Here is an 11590-nt window from a genome sequence, read left to right on the forward strand (position 1 = left end):
TTTCTCGTGCAGATCAGCTGACACGGACATTTCCAACTGAGAGACGATGGCGCTTGATGCAATGTTTAAAGTAGACAAAAATGACAGGACGGTACCACTACAAAATGACACCCCCTCTTGTAACGCATATATGTGTTGCTAAAACACCATATAAGCATTGGCAAGGTCTATACCAACGCATGTATTATGTGTTGCAATATCTGGTGTTGCAAGAGTCTATTGCTACACATATATATGTGTTGGTAAGTGGTGATAATAAGCGTTGCAAACTAGCAACGGATATTTTAAAGCCACTCCAACACATATGTATGCGTTGCAAGTAGAATTCCGGTCAGTAAATGATGCGTAAATTTCAGTTTTTTGTTGGACTTATTATTCTTTATGGATATATAAACAATAAAAAAACAAATTGCAATTCATTAAAGCTATGAACCAATTTCATTCAAAATTTAATACATTATATTGTGCATACATCAATACGACACAATTGTTCATACACTACAGCCAGCTGGAACCATGATGACACGTTTTCCCAATACAATAAAAATGAAATGGCCGATATACTGGCATACTGCTGTCAACTACTACTGTTTAACTTTTCAAGATCTGACGCACTTCTTTGAGTACCCATTTGCACGCTGCAGCTTTATCCTTTGAATCATGGCGTGATGTGTTGACAAAATCATCTTTAAAAATTGATTTGCTTATTATCTGTGAGCAAAAATAAAAGGTAATAAGAACAACATAGCACTGCATATATGTTTGTAGATTGCAGATATAAGAAAGCCGTTTCTACATTACATTTGAATTGTAAATAATATTTCCACTCTAATTGTCTGATTCAAACATAAATGAAGGAGGTTCTCGCACCTTTCTCTGGATTTCAAAATACATGACGCATCTTCTTAAAGCTGCCAATCTCATCTGCCAAAAACACCTGAAACTGAATATCCATCAAACCTTAAGCATCTCTCAGCCTCTTACATATTTTCATAAATTCCGAAATAAATATGATATGGAAAATATTAGTGCAAAATAAAATTCCTATATCTCCGTGAAAAAATTGAACATGGTAGGCATGATTAAAATTTGAACATATTGGTAAAACATTTTTACGAACAGGTTTTCTGTGAGCAGATTATTGAAATGATAAATAACTGAATCAGAAGGGGATCGGAGGCAGGATGTGACCTTGTAGATAAGGGGAATAGCGTCTGGTTATTGACGAAAACGACATAGAAATTGTTGCTACAACCTGAGGAAGCAAAAAAGATATTAACTTATCCCTTGGTAAATTGAGCGGACGAGAGAGGTAAATACCTCAGGGATGCTCGTGCTTGAGGAGAGATGCAGCCATGCAAGTCTGAGTCACGTATACACACGTTAGAGAGAATCGCAGATCGAGGGCAACAGAACCATTGACCAACTATTGATGCGCACATACAGGAGAACATCGATACTAACCTCTATTAGATCCTTCCACCACCGCTTGCCAAATCTTCAATGCCGAGGGACGGGACGAAGATGCCGTCGAAGACAGGAGGCCAGGAGGGTCTCGGTTGATCCTCGAGTGCGGCGGCTGCCGCGGTGGAGCGGTGATTATGAATCCCAAATCTCCTGCGCGGGCAGTTATTGGCCGCTGGGTGTGGACTCGTGGGCCAAGTGGGTGAAGTTATATTTCAGTCAAACGAGATGGTGGCCTGGTGGGCACGGGGGGTGCGGGTCAGGCTGCAATGGATCCGGTTTGCGTTGCCAGGCATGTATTGGGACAGGGGGGGTTCGTGTAGTAGTGTACTGTGGATCCATGACTGTATCACCTCTCATTTCAAGCTTGGGCCAGTTTGTTACCACAATATATTTAGTAATCCATTCTTGTTCTGAACAACGTGCATGACTCTATTAACCGTATGCTATCTCGTGTATGTTTATGCAGTTCCTCGTGGACCCAGGAAAAAACCAGTCGAATTTCATGGAAAAATCCGGTGGACACAGAATTTCTTAAAAGATTTCGGATGGCTAGAGTGCGTGGTTACGGGTTACGGCTGCAGGAGGGCAGACACCTTGAGATCTCCGTGGTTTTGTCTTCACCCCTGTTCGTGCCACCATGTCTTTCACGCGGCAAGCATGACCTTCCGACACCTGGCCATGAATGAATGCGGCGACATGGGTGATCTGCTTGATTGGTGCCGGACGGGAGGTTTTCCAGTGCTTACGTGATGGGCTGGCTGGTGGCTGCCTGCAGGCTTCAAGATCCAGAAGCCACGCCGCCGGCCGGCAACGATGGTACGCGCCGCCGCGTGATGGAGTCAATCCGCTGCCGGAGGCGGCGTGTCTTGGCAGCGTCGAGTCCACACGATCCAGCTTTCAGGGTCACCCTGACCGTACGTGCCCATGGCCCTGTGTCTGTCAGCAATGGTTGACATCTCACTTACTGCATGACATGCTCGTTTCAGCTTACACACAAGCTGCTCCTCAAACTCAAATGCACCCTGAGCCTCTGATGGGTGAACCCGTCTTCGTCCCTATTCTATTAGAATATATTCATGAGCTCGCCTAAAGTTGCTTCTGTGGATTATGTATGAGAGATAACAGGAAAAAGTAGAAGCATTGTAATGGGTGGAGGGGAAGAGGACCAGCACTGCAACAGCAGACCACAGAGCAGAGGATGGGCGAGTGGACGGTGTAGAAACAGATTGGGGCGACAGGGTAACTATCTGTGCATCCTAGTGAAAATGATAGATATGATTTCCGTGATTCCGTCAATTAAATGTGCACGCATGGCGAAAATGATGGATATGAGTTCTCTGAGGCCGTCAAGTAATTGAAGAAAGCGGCCTATGTATAAACATACTCAGTCGGTCGTGAAACATAAAATATTTTTAAACCGGCTTTGTTTAGTCGTCCAGGTCTGATCACTGATCATTTCACATCAACTCAGCGATTAGAAACTCAATGTCTTTTCGGCTGTTTTATTAGCAGCGTTAATAACCCCTTCTGCTCTACGTTCAAAGACTTCGTTTTTATTTGAAATAATAATAACTGAGATGAGGGTAGCGGCTCTTACTGTGGCTGAATCACCGGCAGCATTAAAAAGGAAAGAAAAGACGTACGTGTATACTAAAACCCTCCAAACAATAGGTCTCCAATCCAGCGAGTAGATGAACGAGCTGCCCAATAGGTAGGAAGGAAGGAGCGAGCTCCCCTTTTGAGAGGAATGGCTCATCCCCTCAGCTTTAGGAAAGAGCGAGCCTTCTAAAAAAATAATGTCCAAACATAGCCAATTGTGATCTTGCTTTGAAGATCTTATGATAAGAAAAACAATGATACAATCCAAATTTAATTTTGAAGCTCGGTTTAATCCTCATAGCTTTTTAGTTTCAAATTTGCATGGGTGACATCCAATTGTTGGGCTGATCACGACCCATTAGTATATCCTTCAGGTGATGGTTTTCGTACCTATCACCTTAAGTGATATATAGCCACACTCCCTGGCCACCCCCAGATTGTCGTCTGCATCCTCCACCCCCACCCCCAGATCCAGTGCCACCTACACACCCCCTCCCACTGCACCCGCCCCCGCCGACGCCCCTAGCCATCCTCGCCTTGACCCCTAGCCTCCCTCGCCGCCGAACACGATGCCGTCTCCGCCCACCGCGCTCGCGCCGCAGCCAAAGGCCCTCGTCTCCAAGCTTTAGCCGAAGGAGGTACTGATCCTGGACACGGTCCGGATCGTGTCGTATAGGGGTCGACTCACGGTCGATGAGCCGTGGAGTGGAAGCTAGAGACCCGCGTGATGCGCGCGTTAGGAAGCGTGGGCACATGAAGGGCATGGCGGCACTGGCCCCGCCATGGAGCGTGGTGTACGGGCTCAGCGCGGTAGTGCTCGCGGAGTGCAAGATCCAGGGCAAGGCGGCCAGCATGGTGGTGACGTGGCCAGCGGGCACGATGCTCATGGAGTTCACGGTCATGCAGCACATGACGGTGGAGCTCAGCTTCGACACCAACAAGATTATTGCCGCCAGGGTCTCCGACCGGCCGGAGCTTGATGCATTGGACACTTGAGAATTGAGATGTTCTTTGCTACTGCGTCCAATTTCATCGGCAGGGGCTCCGACCTGGCCATCTTCACGGTCGGCACACGATGGTGACAGATCCCCGGGGAGACGCGGCTCAACCTGCTGCAGCTCGATGTAAACGCGTGGGATTTTTTTTATCCTGAAAATGCTTCGGTTCCCTCGGTTAGAATCGGAAGCGGGTTAGAATCGGAACCGAACCGAAATAGAAATGCATCGGTTCCTACATCTGAAAAGAACCAATGTTCCTATTTTCTAGGAACCAAATCTTTGAAAGAACCAAGGAACCGAACCAATTGGTTCTGTTAGAACCAAATGCCCGGCCCTAATTCTGAAAGTTCAATTTGAGCTATTATAAGAAAAATATATAATATTGACCATTGATGTACTTGATGGAAATAATTTCTATTAGATGTGATCTTCACAATTAACAAATAAAGAGATAAGGAAACCACCCAAATTTTAATTAGGGGAAGATAATCATGAGATTAATGGTTGTGACCCTTCCAAAATTAGAGGCTTGGCCCTAACCCACGGCGCTATAAATTTGAGGTTGTGGCTTATTAGCTTTCTAATCACATTCAAAACTCTAGCCACCTAAAACTCTAATCAACCGGAGCACTAGAGGGGAGCAGAAGCCTTTGCCCTCGCCCTTGTCAGTGTCGTTGGCACCTGGAAGGTCTCTGATACTGTAAGGATCGATGGACCAAGAGGGGGGGTGAATTGGGCCTTTTTCAAATTTCTAAGATAGATAAAACGACCTTAACCTATGCAATGCTAGTAAGGCTCAATTCACCAACCGGCTAAACAAAGCAAATTACACAAGCTAACAAAGATATAAAACTAAGCAAGGTAGAGCTAAGCTATGATCTCTAAGGTCAAGCACATGAAGGAATGCATGAAAGTAAGTGCTTGAAAAGAAAGAGAGTGCAAGAGACAACCGGATTTTTTCCCGTGGTGTCGATGTGTTGGCACACACCCCTAATCCACGTTGTGACACACACTAAGAGTCTTGTCACCTCCCATGTCACCGAGACTTGGGTGCTCACTAAGAGTCTCCGTTCACCATCCCGGCGTGGTGGAGCTCAAGCCACGTACAATCTTCTTCTCCGGGCTCCCACAATCCTTGGCAAGCTCCGCGAGAAACACTTCTATCACCAAGATCGTCTAGGTGCTGCCAAACACCAAGAGTAACAAGCTCCTAAGCCTTCACTTGACCTACACTCAGTTGGCCCTAGCTCAAGCACACTTGCTACACTTGCAAAGGATGAAATCTTCAAGGTTGAAGCACAAACAAAGCACTAGATCTTCTCTCTTTTGCTCAAAGCTCTTTCTCTTCTTCTCAAGGGTGGCCTCAGGTTTTCAAGGTGTCAAAAGGCAACTGAAATGAGCCAGGGGGTACCCTTATATAGAGTGGAGGATGTCACATAGCCGTTGGAAGTTTTCTGCAGAAAAACCGTGACCACCGGAAGAACCGACGGTATAGAAAGTATAGGCATCGGTTCAACCGGTCTCTCTGTGTCCAATTAGTAGCCGTTGGAGTTCTGACACAGTATCCACGCTTGAGTCATTTGCACCGGTGCATGCTCCGTAGGGGCATCGGTTCAACCGGTGCTGAAGAGTTTCACTGATCAACTCAAACAAGCGTTCTGGAATAAAGTACATCCAATGCACCGGTGCTTTGATTCTGAAGCGTCGGTTCAACCGGTGCTGAAGAGAAGTTGAAGTCCACCAAAACATGCTCTCTGGAACAAAGAACTTCCATTGCACCGGTGCTTATCTTTTGACCATCGGTTCAACCGGTGCTATACTTGATTTCTGCCTTCATCCAGAGAAGATAGACCGACAGGGCATCGGTCCTTCCGCCATGCATCGGATGCTCCGATGCTAGGGCACCGGTTCAACCAGTGCTGCTGATTTTCTTTGTTTTCAGCTGTTTTGACTTGGATTTGAATGTGACTTTGATTGTTTCTTCTTCCAAGAGTTGTGTTGACTTCTATTGACCATATTTTGCTTGTTTTTGAGTGAGTGTGCAAGATTTCTAAGGCCAACTCAAGTTTGATCAAGCTACTAACTCATGAACCCCTCTTAATAGTACGATCAAGAACTAGAAACTATAAAACCTAACTAAATCAAGTGTCCTTCAACTCCTTGTGACACTTGAGACTAGAAAGGTCCTTAATCTTTCATATCGAGTCCTTGGTACGCATGATTGTTTCGAATTGAGGGGTCTCCTTTCATATTTCATATGAGACTAATCCAGTTATTGAGCTTTCCTTTAAAACACACGTTAGTCACATGCGGTTGTCATAAATCACCGAAACTTACCAATAGCATCTATCGGCCTAGATGCGCTACAATCTCCCCCTTTTTGGTGATTGATGACAACACAAAGTAGAGATACACAAGATATGAAATTTAAAGCGATAAACAAGCATGCATTACTCGAATTAAAGCACATGTAGGGACATGTCAACACAGAGCATACACAATATCCAAATAACATGTCCATACACAAAATCCAAGAAGATCCAAACACGCCACAAACCACCAAGCTCCCCCTATCTCTACTCCCCCTATCTATCTCCCCCTTTGGCAACAAAGCACCAAAAAGGAAGGCAATCTAGTCCTGAGCTGGAGAAGGCGGGGTCTTCCGGCTGGGTCCGGTGGAGAACTGAGCGGCGGAGTCGTCGGCATCGTCGTCCGTCCAGTCGTCGTCGACCGAAGAGGACTTCTGCTCGACCGGAGTCGTCGGAGCAGCAGAAGTAGCTGGTGTAGCGGTAGAAGCTGGCGCGGCGACGACCGTGGAGTCCGTCGGAGGAGCAGACGTGACGGGAGTCAGGTCTGGCTGAGTGGAGCGCACGACGGACGAACGGAGCACCTCAGGCTGAGAAGGAGAGTCGAACGTGAGAGACTGAGCCGAGGGGTGCTGGAGATGGTGTAGGATCTGCTGCTGCCTAAGGAACTCTGCACGCTGCTCGGCAGTCCAAACACTAGGCTGAGGAGCAGGAGCCGGAGCAGTAGTAGGAACAGGACTGGCAAACAACCCGGTCCGAAGAAGTGGTGACATCGGGAAAGATGACAAGGGTGTCTGCACAAATCCGCCAACAGGTGGAGGGGGAGCAGTGGGGTCGAACTGGAGCTGCTGGGGTGTAGGGAGCTGAGGCTCAGGCAGTCCAGTGTGACGGTACAGCTGACCGAAGCATCCCGAGAAGAAGGTAAACATCTGCTGCTGGATCTGGGACTGCTGCTGAAGCTGTAACCTCATGGCCTCCTGCTGCTGCCGAATCCCCTCATGGACTAGAGTCTGGGCCTCCTGCTGGCGAGCCTGCTCAGCTTGCATACTCAGCTGAGCTGCAGCAAACCGGTCCTGCTGGTCAGATAGCCTCTGAAGAATAGTAGCGAGTGCATCGGGCTGAGTGACCTGAGCAGTGGTGACTGGAGGAGCAGGGGCTCGTGTTGCACCAAAAGATCCTGCCTCATCATCATGAGCTCCTCGAGGGACTGTAACAGTGGGAATGAAGTCCTCGTCATCCTCCGAGTCCTCTGAGTCAGTGATCAGGTAGTGTGGGAGCTGGGCCTCTGCTGCTGCTAGTGAAGCGTCCTCGGCTGCTGTCGGATCATCTGCAATTCTGCCCTCAGCCAAGATACGCTCATCCAGAACCCACTGTGCTCGATGCTGGCCTCTTGAGCCACGACGACCATCTCGAGGAGTAGCAGGTGAGTAAAAACTGAAGTGTGTCCTCGAGTGCTCCAGCTCATCCATATGCTCATTCTGACTTAGCTGAGCCAGAATCTAGCAGATCCAATGAGCAAACGGATGACGACGGTGAACTGTCATCCCATCCAGAATCACGTCCTCTAGCTCGCAGATAAAGAAGTCGACTAGGTCAAAGTCATGACCTGTCATGATATAAAGTAGAAGCCACTGCTGCAGAGCTGTGATCCCCTCATTGTATCCAATCCGAAACAACAAACTCTTCCTCAAAGCTAGATGTACTGAGTGAGCTAAGTGAGTAAGTCTGTCCGGGGTCCTCGGTGTGCCAGGCAGGAAAGGCTGCTCAAAGAGAACGCTGATCTCCTCGTCAGATGGGACGTGAGACTCATGAGGACGACGAGGAGGCACTGTGCTGCCATAAGCCTGATAGTGCACGAAGTGTGGCTCCTCGGCAATCTGAACTCCAAGCAGTGTAGCTAGACGTGCTCGAGTCAATCTGTAATGCCTCTGCTGGAACATAAAATCTATGAACTGTCGGTCCTCCTCAACAAAAAGGGTGGCGTAGAAAACGCGAACCCACTCTCTGATGTATCGAGATCTCTCATTCAGTAGAGCTGGCAAACCCTCATATCTCTCAAACAAGGGGAGAATAGGAGTGCCTCCTGCTGCCACATGCATAGCCACCCAGTGGAGCATTTTGTGCTCACTGATCTTGATATCCATCTGGGTATAAGCGTGATAGAAAGACTCCTGGAGCAAAGTATGGAAGCGACGGTCAACTCCAATATCCCTCTGCTCGGGAAACCACTGCTCCGGGGTCACGTACCTCAGTCTCTTGACCCTAGGTCCTGGAATACCCCTGAGATCAAACAGCTCAACCTCGGGCAGCTCCTCACCACTGTCCTGACCTCCTACCTGAGTGTCACTGCTGGTGTGCTGTTGCTGCTGTGCATGACCTACTCCTCTCTGAGCACTACCACCTCGAGTCCGTGGACGAGTACGGGACTCAGGTGAGGTCTGTGCTGTCTGAGTACGTCCTGAGCGACGTAACTGCTGCTGTGGCTCCCCCTGAGTTTGAGGATCTCTGATCCGAAGTGATCCCTGCCTGTCTGCAGCATCTGCAACTGCCTCAGCCTGCTCTCGCTCGCGGTCCTCACGGGTGCGCTTCTTCTTTTTCTGCACAACCACCTTGCCTTTTCCCTTCTTGTCACCAGCCATTTGACATGGAAGCATAACAAGGATTCAATTTATGACATGAAATCCAGTGGATAACCTTTGAAAGAACATCCTAATAGGGATCTCATCAAATCAAGAGGCAAGATGTGTGTGTGAGAGGCAAGGGTCATATGTGATCATGTGTGTAAAGGATAGGAAAACGAAAATACACCACATGCTAGAAGAGAAGCACCATACCCTTGCAAATCCGAGACTCGGTCGAGAAGAAATCGAAGAAACAGCCCAAAAGGCAATTCCTCGAACACCTTGTGTGCGCTCGGGCAAAGGGTGGAAGGAACTCAAATTTGGCTTGTAAGCTCGTGCAATGGGAAGGAGTGGAGCAGGAGGAGCAGCAGTGCAGGCGGTGCTGGGCGAGGATGACGGCGGCGCGCGGACGGCGGCTTGCAGGCGGCGCAGGCGCGGAACTGGGCGGCGCGAGCGTGGCACGGGCGCGCGCGAGATGCGGCGAGTGGGCGCGTGGTCTGTGGCGGAGCGGCGCGTGAGAGGTGGCGGAGTAGCGGTGCAGGGGACTAGCAGTGGTGGCGGCGCAGAGAGCTCAGGCGCGGCGGCGGTGGAGCGGGCGTCCGAGCGCGGCGGTTCGCGTGGGAAGGAGAAGAAATGTGAGGCTGACACGCGGGGCCTGCGGGCGGGATAAGTGAAACAAAACGAGCGGGCCCGCCAACCCTAAAGCATCGGAAGGTCCGATGGTTCAGATACATGTGCATCGGTGTTTTTACCGGTGTAATGTTGACCAGATCTGAAAGAGTTGAAAACGTGGTCAACAAAGAGCACCGGAAGAACCATTACTGAGGCGTCGGAACATCCGACGGGCGTCGGTGCATTGACAGGAGTAAAGTCCAGAGACTCTGCAAGGGCTATTACTCCACGCAGTAGCACCGGTTGAACCGATGCTTAGGCGTCGGTTCATCCGCCAACCATCGGATGCACCGGTGGCCATCGGAGTAATGGGCGGAGATTGTTCCAGAGGCGAAGCAGAAACCGAGCCACGAAGACTTAAGCACCGGTTGAACCGATGATGTGAAAAACCAGGCGTCGGTTTAACCGGTGGTTAAGGAAATTTTCTGCTGAACTACAAACTCTACTTCTGATCCAAATTTTCAAAGCCAAAGCCATAAACACCCAATTTGGGCCATTTTCGAGAGACACCCTCACCCCTCAAACACTCATACTACATGCTCGCAAGCTTTTACATAAACATAGGCAAATTAAGATCCAAGCGAGGTTTAAACACAAAAACCAAATGTATGAGCCACTTTGCCTATGAACTTAGAGATTGAAACTTTAAGTTCGATAGGACGTGACTCAATAGGCATGAAAGCGCAACATTGATCTTATCACCCTTGTAGAGATGATATTTCATATTTAGCATGAATATCTTTCTCGAAGTGTGATTTGCTCCCTTGTGATACTACTAACGTGATGCAATGCCAATGCAAAGCAAGAATTAGACATGGATGCATTCTATAGGACAAGCACATGCATTGCACAGATTTAAATCTATCTTGTCAAGTTTGAACCCTTGGCAAGCTTCTTCATGATGAACCATTCTTCATGCCATGAGCGAAACGAAGACCACCGGCTCATGCAAGACCCATTTTCATCACTATCTTGACAAGGTTTGACAAGTGTCCTATATGGATGCATTTTTCTATATGATAAGGCAACTTACATGACGTTTGCCGCATCTAATACATTTAGCTCATTCCTTAGCCTAACAAAAGTACTCTCGTCTAAAGGTTTTGTGAAAATATCCGCCATTTGCTCCTCGGATCTCACACCTTGAAGAGATATGTCTCCTTTAGCTTCGTGATCACGCAAGAAGTGATGGCGAATATCAATGTGCTTTGTGCCGGAGTGTTGAACCGGATTTTTGGCAATTTTTACGGCACTTTCATTGTCACAAAGGAGTGGGATCCTATCTAGTTTCACAGCAAAGTCCAAAAGGATTTGCTTCATATATAGCATTTGGGCACAACATGCACCGGCCGCTATATATTCCGCTTCCGCGGTGGACAAAGCCACGGAATTTTGCTTCTTACTCGACCAAGAAACTAGAGAACGCCCAAGCAAGTGGCAACCCCCGGAGGTACTCTTGCGATCCACACGGCTTCCGGCAAAATCCGAATCCGAGTATCCCAAGAGATCTAAGCTAGCGCCTTTGGGGTACCACAAGCCTATGCTAGGGGTGTGCTTGAGATACCGAAGGATCCTATTCACAGCCGAGAGGTGTGATTCCTTTGGGTTTGCTTGAAAGCGGGCACACAAGCACACACTAAACATTATATCGGGCCTAGATGCGGTAAGGTAAAGCAAAGACCCTATCATAGAACGATAGAGGGATTGATCAACCGATTTACCGTCCACATCCAAGTCGAGATGCCCATTAGTTGCCATGGGTGTCTTGATTGGCTTGCACTCATCCATCTTGAACTTCTTCAAGATATCTTTAGTATACTTTTCTTGATGGATGAATGTCCCTTCCTTCATTTGTTTGACTTGAAAACCAAGGAAGAAGGTCAATTCGCCAATCATGGACATCTCGAATTCCCTAGACATCATGGTA

At 48.2% G+C, this 11590-nt stretch overlaps 1 long non-coding RNA gene and 1 pseudogene across 2 annotated transcripts; one reads left to right on the plus strand and one right to left on the minus strand.

Moving 5' to 3' along the window:
• Nucleotides 1-436: 436 nt before the first annotated feature.
• On the minus strand, nt 437-1599 carry LOC120648685. Of its 2 annotated transcripts, none has more exons than XR_005665042.1 (5): nt 1465-1599; nt 1321-1363; nt 1192-1255; nt 871-937; nt 437-711 (listed from the first exon to the last, which is right to left on the minus strand). It is a non-coding gene; the product is annotated as an uncharacterized LOC120648685 (long non-coding RNA). The 2 variants fall into 2 exon arrangements; XR_005665041.1 differs by having other exon boundaries at nt 871-943.
• A 617-nt stretch (nt 1600-2216) lies between these two features.
• Nucleotides 2217-4062, plus strand: LOC120647968 (annotated as a pseudogene).
• The last annotated feature ends 7528 nt before the right edge of the window (nt 4063-11590 follow it).

This window comes from Panicum virgatum, chromosome 9K, assembly GCF_016808335.1.
Source record: "Panicum virgatum strain AP13 chromosome 9K, P.virgatum_v5, whole genome shotgun sequence".
Classification (NCBI taxonomy): domain Eukaryota; kingdom Viridiplantae; phylum Streptophyta; class Magnoliopsida; order Poales; family Poaceae; genus Panicum; species Panicum virgatum.